This window comes from Balaenoptera borealis (genome assembly GCF_965194805.1).
Source record: "Balaenoptera borealis genome assembly, chromosome: 16".
In the NCBI taxonomy this organism is placed as follows: domain Eukaryota; kingdom Metazoa; phylum Chordata; class Mammalia; order Artiodactyla; family Balaenopteridae; genus Balaenoptera; species Balaenoptera borealis.
The window spans coordinates 69,873,048-69,886,232 of NC_138872.1; the positions used below are offsets into that span (position 1 = coordinate 69,873,048).

The following is a 13,185-nucleotide window of genomic DNA, read 5'->3' on the forward strand; positions in this document are numbered from 1 at the left end:
GGTCCCACTCCAAGTCTGTGGGAGAGACGCATTGAGTTCTCCCCAGAGAACTCCTGGCTGTGCTTGGATGGGTATGCTTCCATATGGCATAAGCATTTCTTTCTTAATGGTTGCATGCCACTCCTCCTCGCTTTAAAATGAGCCCATACTGTGCCCCATTAGCTGAAATTGACATGATAGTTATTTTTAATGCCGTTTCTTTAAAGAACTCTGTCTCACTGTGCATTGCTAGCTTTCCCTGCCTTGCTAAGTGGAATGAAGAACCCCTGGGAAAGTGTGGTGGCAGCTTTTCAGAAGCTGCAGAGCCCAGCTCCTGCCTTCCCACCCTCGTATCTACAGCTCAGAGAGCATCACACATTATACAAACATGAAGGATTCCTTTCTCAAAGCAGAATCCTCTGGAAATCTCAGAATCAAAAGCTCCATGATAAAAATGCATGAAGCCATATTCTTATTGGTAAACTTACATATCCAGCTGAGATACTGCACATGATAATGCAATTTTCTATGCAAAAAGGGTTTATCTCTATCCAAATATTATTCCACATCATTATTCATTCTGGGGAAGTGATTGCTGTCCTAGGTTAACTGATTGAACTTTTGGAACCAAAGCTTCAAGCTTATCTTACTGGCTATTGCTTGACTTCTCATAAATTGCCATTAGGTTGGTAGGAATGAATAAACGTATGCTCCGTTAGGAAATGTTAAAGTTTTTATACTGGTTTAGAATAAAAACAGGATTAAGGGGGGCATTTCTAAGGTTCAGTACAGCATGAAATTGAAATCTTTTTGGCGTATGAAATGTACAATATGAATAGTCTTCCCATTTTCTGGGGGGATTATAGACAGTGGACAAACCACTGCCAAGTTCACCTGCAGATTCTAACACAGGGAAGTAGGAAAAACCCATTTTGGTATTTCCTGAGTCTGTATCTCTTAGTTATCAGATTCTTAAACAAGAACGACAGCAACAACGATAGTAATTACAACAAGTAAATATCGCTCAAGCTTAAAGACGTGTTAGGCACTGTCTTCTATGCTTGACTGTCTATAAGCAGATTTTTAGAGTGGTTAAGAGGCTGGAGGAAGCCTGCTTTGGTTTCGAATTCATATTCTGCCTCTTACTGTGTGAGTTTCGGAAAACTGTATTTCTCTCTGTGCCTCAGTTCCCCACTCTTAGAAGGGATAATACTGGCTTTGTGCTTCATGAGTTTGTTAAGAGAATTAAGTTACGTGACATGGGTCCAGAAACAGAAGAAGCTCTGAACAAATGTTGTTAGTTTATTATTAATTATTATTACTATTATTATATTTTAGTGGCTCTTCAAAAAACTCTGTGAGGTAGATATTATTAGTTCCATTTTCCAGATGCTGAAATTAAGGTTAATAATGTAGAAATTGATTATTTTCTGAAGAAGCAGAGAGAATAAACACATGCTATTCTGATTTGCTGTTGTGCTGTAACTCACTCACAAAATTTTGTACCATGCAACAACAATTATTTTATTAGGCTCATGGATTCTGTGGGGGAGAAATAGAACAGTGCCCAGCAGGGTTGGTGTGTCTCTGCTTCACAGAGCCTGGGGCCTCAGCTGGGAGAACCCAAATAGCTTGGTGCTAGAATCCTCTGGAGGCTTCTTAATTCATATATGTTGGGCCTGGGCTAGTATGTCGCAAAGACTGGGTTCAGCTGGGATGGTTGATTAGAATGCTTCCATATGGCTTGGGCTTCCTCACAGCATGGTGACTCAGGGTAGTCAGACTTCTCACATTGTAGCTCAGGGTTCCCAGAGCTAGCATTCTGGTGACAGAGGTAGAAGCCTCATGGTCTTTAGTGATGTAGCCTTGGAAGTCACATAACATCACTTCATACTCCAGGGGTCAAAGGGGATGAATCCACCTGCATTGATTTCCATTTTCTATGGAATGAGTGTCATAGAGTTTGCAGCTATGTTTTATAGCCACCACACATGCTGTTGGGACTTGATGTTACCTTTGTGCCTGGATGCAGACTGCTATTACGTGCTCCAGCTAATATCGTGTAGCTCTTGGAAAGCTCAGAGTATACGGTGGTTGAGGAACTTTCTCAGTACTCTTGAGCCCAGCCCTCGGCGGTGTTGCCATCTTGGAAGCTCTTTTCATTCACACGTACACAGTTTCTCTCCTATGAATATTCAGGTTCCCACTCACCTGCCCTGCATCTGTGTGTGTGTGCATGTGTGCGTGTCTTCATCATTCCATCCTGTTACTTCACTCTCCTTTTTTTTCTTTTCCCTTCTAATTCTTTCTTTCCAGTGGATTCAATTAGTTCTCTTTGCTCCCTTAGCAATAAAACAGTTCCCTCTACAGCATTCGAATGAGTCTCTCTCATTATTTCATTGCGATTGTTGTTATGTTTGAAAACTTGAGGGCAGGGCAGGCGGAGGGAAAGGAATGTTAATTTGCAGGGAGTCCCTGTTGTGCGGTGGGAGGGCTGCTGAAGAGGAGCCAAGAAGCTGCCACTTGATGTTCTCATGATACATAAAGAATTGATGAAGCATGCTTAAAACCGCACCCCTCCCCGGTGTCTGCACACGCTGAGACCCATGACCTTACAGGAGGGTGTCATGCGGGTCCTGGCCAGAGCCTGGTTTGAAACGGCTCATCGCCATCACTCCTCTGTCCACCTCAGGAGAGAGATTTCCCCTGACAGTGTGTGAGGATGCGGATGGATTGCATGTGTGCTTAAGTGCATGTGAGCCCGGCTTCATTCATTTCCCCTCTATAACTCTCCAGTCATGGAGATGCTCTTTCATTGTGGCCATCACTGGGAAAATGCAGTACGTGGCAGAGACTGAGCTGAGGATCCTTATAATGTGACTCACAGAATGTCAGAGAACATTACACAAAGCCAGGAATTAAGCTCTGTGAGTGCCGGAGCGACATTGATTATGTAGGAATGACATAGAAGTAATTACAAAGCACTCTGGGTTTTTGTTAGGAATCTGTGTTTTGAGTCTCCTTTCAGGAGTTTATGTCATCAGTTAGCTGCATAGTGAACAGACCTGCATTTCATTGCTGCTTTACACTATGCTAAACAGGAATCATATTTGTTACTAGACCGAAGAGTCTCTTAGTGGAAAAAAAAAATGAGCTGGTGGGGAGTAAGCAGGACTCGATTTCAATCTAATTGCCTTTCATGTTTTCCACTGCTGTTTGGCTTACACACAGTGGTAGTGTTTGTGGGAAATGAGGATTAGACTGTTTGCTGGAAGGTTAGAGTAAGAAAAGACAGGTCTGCTGCCGTCGGTAGTGATCTCAGCCTACGATGATGAAAGGAAGTCCCTAAGTTGTTATGCATTCGACTGTTAAAAAAAAATGGCTTTCCCACTGTGTTTCTGTGACACTAAGTTTTAAATCTGCTCTACTGCTTCCATTTTCTTTTATTTTCTTTTTCATCCTAAGATTAAATCTGGGACTGTTTGGAAGCTTCCAAGCCAGGGAGTGATTCAGATCAGCTTTGGGAAATACAGGTGGAGATGGGCTTAGGAAGGGCCTTCCCGGTTCCTTTTACTCCATGAATAAATATGTCACGAAAAGAGGACTTTCATGAAAGACTCTGAGGGTCACAGTCACTAATTATGCCGACTGATTATCGAATCAAGGTGTTGGGCTCTTCTCCAGCATTGCTCAGCCGGGTCTAGGCATATTTCACATTTGCAAATGGCCAGCCGGATGGGCCAATTGAAAACTATTATTAATAACCCGGAGACATAAAATAGAGATGCTTTGGGGGGAGTGCAGATATGTGTACTGGGAAAAGAAAGGCCATTCTGCACATGAAAAATGAGATCTTAGAGTTGGGCAAGAATGAGGGAAAAGTTTAGCAATTAATCACGTTGGTTATAATGAGGAGAGGAAATCAACGCGATAAAAGGATTTGTCTGAATGGATTATAGGCAAATTTAAAAGAAGGAGAAAAAAAGCAACAAAGGGCATTGCTGGCTTGGGATTTGGGCTCTTTCAAAATCCTCAATCACTCTCACAATCATTTCTGCATTTCCTCAGTAGCCACGTGAAACACAGCTGTCTCTTCATTGTCTGAGATTAACCACTAACTGCAAACATACATGAAATGAAGTATTGAGTATTTGTCTTCCAAAAATACACTTGAACGCTGTTTATTTCCCCGACAGGTCTGCTGTGATGCATTTAGGTGCCATATTGCTAAATACACACTGTACTTTCATATCTGCACCGGTTCCTCTCCAACTGCCGTGTTTGGGAAGCAGGTGTGGAGGACCCACAATTACAGATAGAGTTTTTCTCATCAACTGTTATAATTGTTTGCTTCTGGAAACAATTAGACTGACGGTATTATAGAGTGAGTGTTGTATTGCAGCCGACAATCCTCCTTATGAGTTTTCCTAGCAAAATACCACGTTGACATATGCTGGGCCCACGGAGAAGATTCACTTATATGGTGGTCTGACCTCCAAGGAAACGGGGCTCAGGAGAAATTTCCCCAGGACAGTGGCATTGCTAAGAGGAAGTCAGCCTGGAAGCAAGTGTTGTCCTGGCACGGGTTGCTTCTGATCAGGCTGGCACGGGGTGTGGGCACCATTCCCCCTCAGCTGCAGTGGCGGTGGTGGGGAGACCCTGAAGCTTTCTGGTGAATAGCACAGAGGGTGATGTATCACTCGTGACCTTTGTCCAGCTCAACAGGCTTTCACAGAGCTGGTGGCTTGCAAAGCCCCAGTAAGTAAAGTGCTTTGGGAAGAAGTCAGATGTGTTGATGTCTTTGCTTCACAGGCCACGTCTCGTGACATTAGTGGCCAGTGGGCACGGCCTCACAGTAGCCCCGTGTTGCTGCTGTTCAGTTGGGTGTTTAGTTTGTGTTCTGTAACTGAGGGTTCGCAAGTTAAGTGGTTTTCCCAAGGTCACTTAGTGATGATAAGTGACAAGTCCTGGTCTCACACTCAGGTCTATCTGGCTCTAAACCCCAGACTCTCTTTTAACAGCTTAAACGTGCAGCTTCCTAGAGGAAATCTTAATAAGGACAAGAGATTTCTTATTCCCAGTGTTGTTTTGTGTTTTGTTTTGTTTTGCCACAAAGGCCAATAAAAAGCACCAGAGAAGTGGGTTCTACTCGTTCATTTAATTGATTATTTCCTTCCTAGTAATCACTTTATTTATATTTATTCAGCATCTACAATGTTCCAGACACAATGGTAGGCATAAATCTATAGCAGTGCCTTCATGAAGCTTTCTAATGTAGGTGGATGGGAGGCATGAAATACACGTGTAAACAAAAATATAGACAAAGCAGTTTTATTCAGTGAGAATTACTAACAAACCCAACGATGTAATAATTATTGACTTTGTTGTGGTTCTTATGATTGGGGTGGTTGAGAAAGGTTTTCTAAGGAGGTATCATCTGAGTTGAAGCCTGAATCTTGAGAAGGAGCTAGTCTTAGAAAGAACTGGGGAAAGAACAAGGTCAAAGTCCCTGGTAAAGGAATGAGCTTAGTGTGTTTGAGGAACTTAAATAAAGCCAGGGTCCGGACTAATCCTTGACAGCTGTTGCTAAGGTCTTGGTGAGGAGCCTCCAATCACACAATCCATGCCTCCATGCCCCCAGCCAGCCAGCCAGGCACCCATCCGTCCAACCAATATTCATGCAAGCTTACTCTGCAGTAAGCCCCGTTGGTAGCATTGGAGCCATAGAGATGGGTAAGACGTACCTCTAAGAAGTTCACATCCTATTAAGAGAGACAGAAATTAATATAAGCAATGTGAAAAGTGGGTTCACAATGTAATGTTCAGAGTACTAAGGGAGCCCTAGAGAGACAGTGATGAACTCTGCCAGGGGAATCAGGAAGGCTCTACTGATGAGGTGACATTCATGCTTTGGAGGAGAAGGAGTTTTTCAGGTAGAAAAGGAGTAAGAAGAAACAGCACGCGCAAAGATGCAGAGCTGGGTCAGTCATGGCATGCATGGAGCGGGTCTAAGAGTGAACGGAGCAAGTCGGTGCAGTGCAGGGAGGTGAGGAAACCTTTGTATTCTAAGTCAGAGGTCATCAAGTGAAAGTCACAGGTTACATTTGGCCTGCAGCTGTGCTATGTTCTGCCTGGACAGAGGTTTTCAAAAATGAATCAATTTCCCCATTTTTAATTAAGAGATTCACACACAGAAATCCATATTTCCAGCTTCTCTTGGAAAAATCAGAAAATTCAGCAACTCTGGGCCCACCTTGGGCTGACCGTCCAGTCAAAGCTGCTCTCTGAAGCTGGGGCACGTGTCTCCCAGCTTGCCCCAGTCATGCCCTCCCCATGGTAGTCCCCACATTGAAGCTGAGTATCAGTTTTCTTTTATCATCACGCTTGTACTGCTGTTTGTCTGAGAGTAAAGAGGAACGTAAAATATTTCCTTTCCTTATGTCTCTATTAAAAGAAGAAAAACAAAAGCTAGACTGAGAGGTCTGTCTCTTTCAAGAAAAGTGAGAGAGAAAACATATTTCTTTGTGGAAGTGAAGAATATTCCTTCATCTTTAATATGCAAACAAAGTATGTCAATGTGGGAAGGATACAGCTCTAGGTGGCATTATAGACACACACAGACACACACACACACACGCCGGTTTCTTTCCTTTATGTTACTCTTTGCTCCTGAAAGACATTTGAGTCTGTAACCCTTACTGCAGGAATCACAGAATCTTGGAAGAATTTTAAGCAGAGAAGTGACATAGGTATTGTTGGAACAGTGATTTAGTAAATCACTCTGGTTGCTGATGGTGATGGTTTTACAGTTGGAGGGGAGGGTGCTGGACAAATCTAAAAATAGAAAGGCTGTTACAATTATCCAGTTGAGGAAAGATGTGAGTCTGAATGAAAATATGACAGCAGCAGGAATAGTTGACAGCAAGGGCAAGAGAAGAGATTGAGACAGAACCTCAATTGAGACAGAGAGAGGGTGAATCACATGGCAGCCGTTTGTACCACTTCCCCTCCTCTCATTTCACCCCTAAGAAGAACCCAGGCCTTCAAGTTCAATATTGACCACAAACCTTCCTCTGGAGGCAGAGGTATCTGCAGCTCCTCAAAACCTACAATCTAACCTTGTAGTGAAACTGCTTTGTTGATAAAAATGAACCTTAGTGAAACAGATGTCACTGGTGCTGGTACAGAAAGATGAGGAAAGATAAAGAATTACAATGGAGTTGAAAACACTGTAAAACAAACAAAAAAAAGGACCTAACAGCATAGCACAGCAAAGAAGCAAAACTGCTTTGAAGTTATATCTTTCTTGCACCTGATGGTGAAAGCCTATGAAACTTCATGCTTCATTGAAAGAAGTGGAGCAAAATTTGTTAGAATAGCTCCTTCAGCTCTCATCCTGAAAATACTTATGTATTTAATAAGATCAAGAATAACCTGAGGGCAGGTAGCTAGCCATATGTTTCCAATATTAATTTAATAACCTCTTACCTGTGTTTATAGTTTAATAAAATCAGTTTCCTATACATTCGGGATTGCCAAGTAAGATTGAACAGGTTGTGCACTGCACAACTCTAGGACGACACTTCACATAGATCCCAATGTGAATGCTGCTCTCTGGATTTATGCCCTGTTCAACTTGTACAACTGTACTAAGTGGCCCTGGTAGATTAGTTAATTCCAGTACCACACTGTTTTGACTGTTGTAGCTTTGTTGTATGTTTGAAACCAGGAAGTGTTGAGTCCTCCAACTTGATTCTGTTCAATAGTATAACTTTTTAAAACCTGGGTTCAAATGTCAAACACTTATAGGCATGTGACCTTGGGCAAGATATTTAACTACCTTGAGCTTTATGTTCCTTATCTTTAAACCAGGTACAATTATGAAACCTACCTTCATCCTAGGCTCTGGGGCCAGACTGGCTGGGTTTGAAGCTTTCTGCCACCTCCTGGTTGAGGGACTTTGACAAAATTCACTTAAACTCTCTGTGCCTTCATTTTATCATCCGTAAAATGGGATAGTAATAGCACATATATCATAGACTTGTGAGGATTAAATGAGTCAATATATGTAAATTGCTTAGAACAGAGTGCTGCACATAGTAGGTGTTCAATAAGGGCCAGCTCTTACTATGGTAAACACTTGGTGCAATGTCTGGTATATATTAATAGCTCAATAAAGATTATTATTTTAACTCAGAGAGCAAAGTATTGCTTGTTTTGTGGGTTTAAGATGTTATATCTCCCCCAGAACTTGCCCCCTGCTCTGTAGGGCCTGGAGAAGATCCCAGGGCCTGAGACATAGCAGGTGTTCAGTTATTGATAGTTGGATGACTGCTATATGCTACATAAACATTGCCAATTGGGTTTTGAAATGACTAGAACAAAGTAATCCCAGTTCAAGTAATTGAAGCAGGAGATCGTAAAATTTTTCCTTTGCTAGAGGAATGGTAGTAGCGTCCTACTCTGTACAAATAAATTTATTTTTATACTTTAAAATTTTATTTTTGATTGATTAAATAGTTTGCCTTTTTATACTTTATAATTTATTTATTGCCATTTTATGCATCTTTAAAGAGCAATAGTCTCTTTAAAGAGCAATTTTAGATTCACGGCCAAATAGAATAGGTACAGAGATTTCCCATATTCCCCTTTCTCCGTACATGCATAGCCTCCTCCATTGTCAACATCCCCCCACCAGAGAGGTACATTTGTTACCATTGATGAACCTACATTGACACATCATTATCACCAAGGTCCATAGTTTACACTGGCTTCCCCTCATGGTGTTGTACATACTATGGGTTTGGACAAATTTCTAACGACATGCATCAAACATTATAATTTTATATAATGTATTTTCACTGCCTAAAATCCTCTGTGCACTGCCTAGTCATCCCTCTTCCCCCAACTCTTGGCAACCACTGACCTTTTTTACCGTCTTCAGAGTTTTGCCTTTTCCAGAATGTTGTACAGCATGTAGCCTTTTCACATTGGTTTCTTTCACTTAATACTATGCATTTAAAGTTCCTCCATGTCTTTTCATGGCTTGATAGCTCATTTCTTTTGAGCTCTGAATAATATTGTATTGTCTGAAGGTACCACAGTTTATATATTCGTTCACCTACTGAAGGACATCTTGGTTGCATCCAAGTTTTGGCATTTACGAGGAAAGCTGCTCTGAAGATCTGTGTGCAGATATTTGTGTGGACATACATTTTCAACTCCATTGGGTAAATAAATACAAGGAGCACAATTGCTGGATCATATGGTAAGAGGATGTTTAGTTCCGTAAGAAAGTGCCAAACCATCTTCCAGAGAGGCTGTACCACTTTGCATTCCCACTAGCAGTGAGGGCAAGGTTTTGTTGTTCCACATCCTTGTCAGCATTTGGTGTTGTCAGTGTTCCAGATTTTGGCCATTCTAACAGGCGTGTAGTGGTATCTCTTTGTTATTTTAATTTGCCTTTCCCTGATGACATACGATGTGGAGCATTCTTTGTAATTTATTTTTATGTCTATCCATTACATTCTGGTCATATGTTATGGGATTCCTGTCTCCTTTCCTTTTCCTTTCCTCAGGTGCCTAATTGAGGGGGAATCTCGGACTCCTCAGCCTTTCTTCCTAGACGCTAAGATGGAGATTGGGTGCAGGTGTCTATTCAGGTGGAGGCCGAGGAGAAGCAAAACCACGGGAAGTCGAGGACCGAACCTGTCTTGTTCTCTGTTGAGTGTCCAGCCCCTATTACGCTGTCAGGAACACTGAAGAATCACAGCACATGTTTAATATATCGGCTCCCCAGTTGGGATCTTGAAAGCAAGGTAGCTTCTGTTCTACCAACCACATAGACACTGAGGACAGGTGCTAGAGGAGAGAGGGCCCCAGTCAGCCTGCGCTGACAGGAGGGGCCGTGTGCTTGTAACAGGCCTGTTATAGAAGCTGGAGTGTGACTGATCAGCTGAGACGTGGAAGTGAGGGCTTGGTGGCTGAGGAGGGGAGGGAGGGAAAACTTCCTTCGCACAGGCAACAGCCATGGGGCCAAAGAGCGATTAGTACCAGGGACTGATAACCCTAGGAGATAGAAGATGGGTGTTTCCTTCCTTTATAAATAGGAAAACTGAGGCTGAGGTTCGGAAAGCTGCCGAAGGTGGCATTGTAAATGGCAGAGACTTGAACTCCATTCTGGGCAATTGTATTCGTCTGCTTCGGCTGTCCTAACGAAGTACCACGCACTGTGGAGCCTTAAAGAACAGAAACATATTTTCTCACAGTATTGGAGATTGGAAGTCCAAGACTGGATCAGCTTCTCTCCCTTGGCTTGCAGACGGTCGCCTTCTAGCTGTGTCCTCACATGGTTGTCCCTTGGTCTGTGTGTGTCTGTGTGTCTCTCTGTGTCCTAATCTCCTCTTATAAATACATCGGTCATACTGGATTAGGACCCACCCTAATGACCCCACTGTAACTTAATTATTTCTTTAAAGTCTCTGTATCCCAATACAGTTATATTCTGATAACTGGGGACTAAGGCTTCAACCTATGAATTTTTTGTGGAGGGACACAGTTCAGCCCATAGCAGTGACCCTACTGAAAAAGAGGGCTCAGGATAGTCTAAGGAAGTGGGCTGTAGGCGTGGTGCTGAGGCGGAGGCAAGGGAGACGAACTACAGAACCTCCCTGATGTGGGGCTTCGAACAGGAGTGTGTGCAAATGGTCAAAGCCAAGCCAGACAGGGCAAGGGGGGTTGCGGCTTGCCAGGGTGATTGGATGCATGCGGAGTGGTCTCCAAACCAGATACCAGAGTCAGACAGAGCCAGGTCAAAGCCAGGTGAGGTTAGGGTCCTGGGGACACCAGGGCCTGGTCAGGATCTGTCCAGTGGGTTTCCTGCAGCCACATCTTGCTCAGCAGATCATCACTGTGCATCGTTCCATAGCTACCATCTAACTCAGATGGCCCTGCACCGGCCCTGTTCAACAGGACTTTCTGCCATGATGGAGATATTCTCTGCCTGTGTGCTTGAACATGGTGGCCACCAGTCACATGTGGCTGTTGAGCACTTGAAATGTGTCTAGTGCATGTGACTGAGACTTTTTTTTTTAATTAATTATTTTATTTATTTATTTATTTATTTATTTAGCTGTGTTGGGTCTTCGTTTCTGTGCGAGGGCTCTCTCTAGTTGCGGCGAGCGGGGGCCACCCTTCATCGCGGTGCGCGGGCCTCTCACTATCGCGGCCTCTCTTGTTGCGGAGCACAGGCTCCAGACGCGCAGGCTCAGTAGTTGTGGCTCACGGGCCCAGTTGCTCCGCGGCATGTGGGATCTTCCCAGACCAGGGCTCGAACCCGTGTCCCCTGCATTGGCAGGCAGATTCTCAACCACTGCGCCACCAGGGAAGCTCCTGAGACTTTTAATTTAACTTAATTTTAATAAATTTGAATTTTTATTTAATTTTAACAAATTTAAATTTTATTTTATTTATTTTTTTGGCCACGCCGCGCGGCTTGTGGGATCTTAGTTCCCTGACCAGGGATTGAACCCGGGCCCTTGACCATGAGAGCACCGAGTCCTAACCACTGGACCGCCAGGGGATTCCCTAAATTTAAATTTTAAAAAGTCACGTGTGGCTAGCGGCTACCATATTGGATACCTCAGACCTGGACAGTGCAGCCTTGATCTAAGCTGATTGGTAGACCATCCAGGAAGGAGTGGGGATCTCCATGAACCAGGCCTGGGGTGGGTCCCACCGAGGAATGCGTGTGTTGCATGGAGCCGTTTGTCCACATCCACTTGACACGGAGACTGAGCCAAGAGGCCGAAGGGAACCAGCTCTTGGTTCTTGGGCTGCTCTCCAGTATCTTAAAGGGCAGAGTTTACATATTGATTCAGTAAATACTTCTTAAATGCCTACTCTGTGCCTCTGTTCTGGCATCACTGCTGTGCTGCACTGGCATAATAGTTATTACCTAATTATACTGTTTACTGAGTGGTTGCCATGTGCCAGCTACATACACTTTATATGTATTAATTTAATTCTCAGAGCGATCCTCTGAGGCAGCTACAGTCTTTCTCATTTTACAGTCAAGGAGAGTGGAGTTCAGAGAGGTTGACTGACTTGCCCAGGTCATTGGAAGAGGCAGGATTGCAACCCAGGTCGGTCTGACTCCAGAGTCCACACGCATAATCACCGTCCTCTTTTGGAAGATCCCACTGGAGAGGGGTTGCAGGTGATGGGCGTGGGCTGGGGAGTTCCACGAAGAGTGAAAGAAGAAGGAGCACGTCTGCTTGGCTTCAGAGACGCTGTCACTCGCAAGACCACCTCCTGTGAGGAGGATGTTGTGGATGAGGCATCCGAAGGCATCTGCCGAGAGATTTAACTCAAGCAAAAGCTGGGGCGAAAGCCGATGGTGAACATGCCGAACCAGGAAGGGCGGGGCGTCCAGACATGGTGATAGGACTCGAGTCTGTAGGGTCGTGAAATGCGTGGTGGGAAAGGAACAGACACCCAGGTGCCCAGGAGGCAGAGAGGATGCGGGAAGTTGAAGAGCTCGTCTCAGCGACCTGCTTCTCGTCACTTCCTGCACCCTTGCCCCTCCGGCAGCTTCACCTGATCCATCTTAGAGCAGCAGCAATCTCGGGTAGCAGGCTGCCTAATAAGAAGCCTGCTCTATCCTCAGGCAAGGTCCTCTGAGTCCCGGGAGTTACGGTAGGAAACTCCAGGTTTATAGGAGAAACTTGCCTTTGGGGACGTTGCAACCTCTTGTGAATCTCCGAGGCTGTTTTGCTTTCTGCTCAGCTGCTTCTGCAGGATGGAAGACAGCCCAGGCAACAGGAAATGCCACCTGATGGCCACCTCCCAGGTCTCCTCCCGGCAGGCTTCAACCAATTGTGAGAATGGACTTGAAAGGGTAAACCCAGCCCAGGCCCTCAGGGGTCCAGAGCAGACATTTTCCTGCCACCTCTAGGCAAACCTTTTGAGTGTCACATTATTCACGCATTTGCCAAATATCTACCAAGTACCAGGCACTGTGGTGGGTGCTGGGATACGAGCACCGACAGGACAGACACTGTCTAGGTCAAGTATCGGAAGGATGAGAATTTGTCAGATGAGGGGGTGTGGCTGGGGGAGGGACATGGGTCTTGCAGGAAGAGGAAAGGAACACGTTCAGAGCTCTGAAGGGTGTGTATGGGAGACAGAAAGAAAGTCATTGTGCCT

General features: G+C 44.3%; 1 protein-coding gene across 3 annotated transcripts in view; it reads left to right on the forward strand.

Annotated features, from left to right (window-relative positions):
- HS3ST4 (heparan sulfate-glucosamine 3-sulfotransferase 4) overlaps positions 1-13,185 on the forward strand; it is a gene marked incomplete at its 5' end in the record, with an annotated part of 758,541 nt that overhangs the window by 403,636 nt on the left and 341,720 nt on the right. The window lies entirely within an intron of this gene.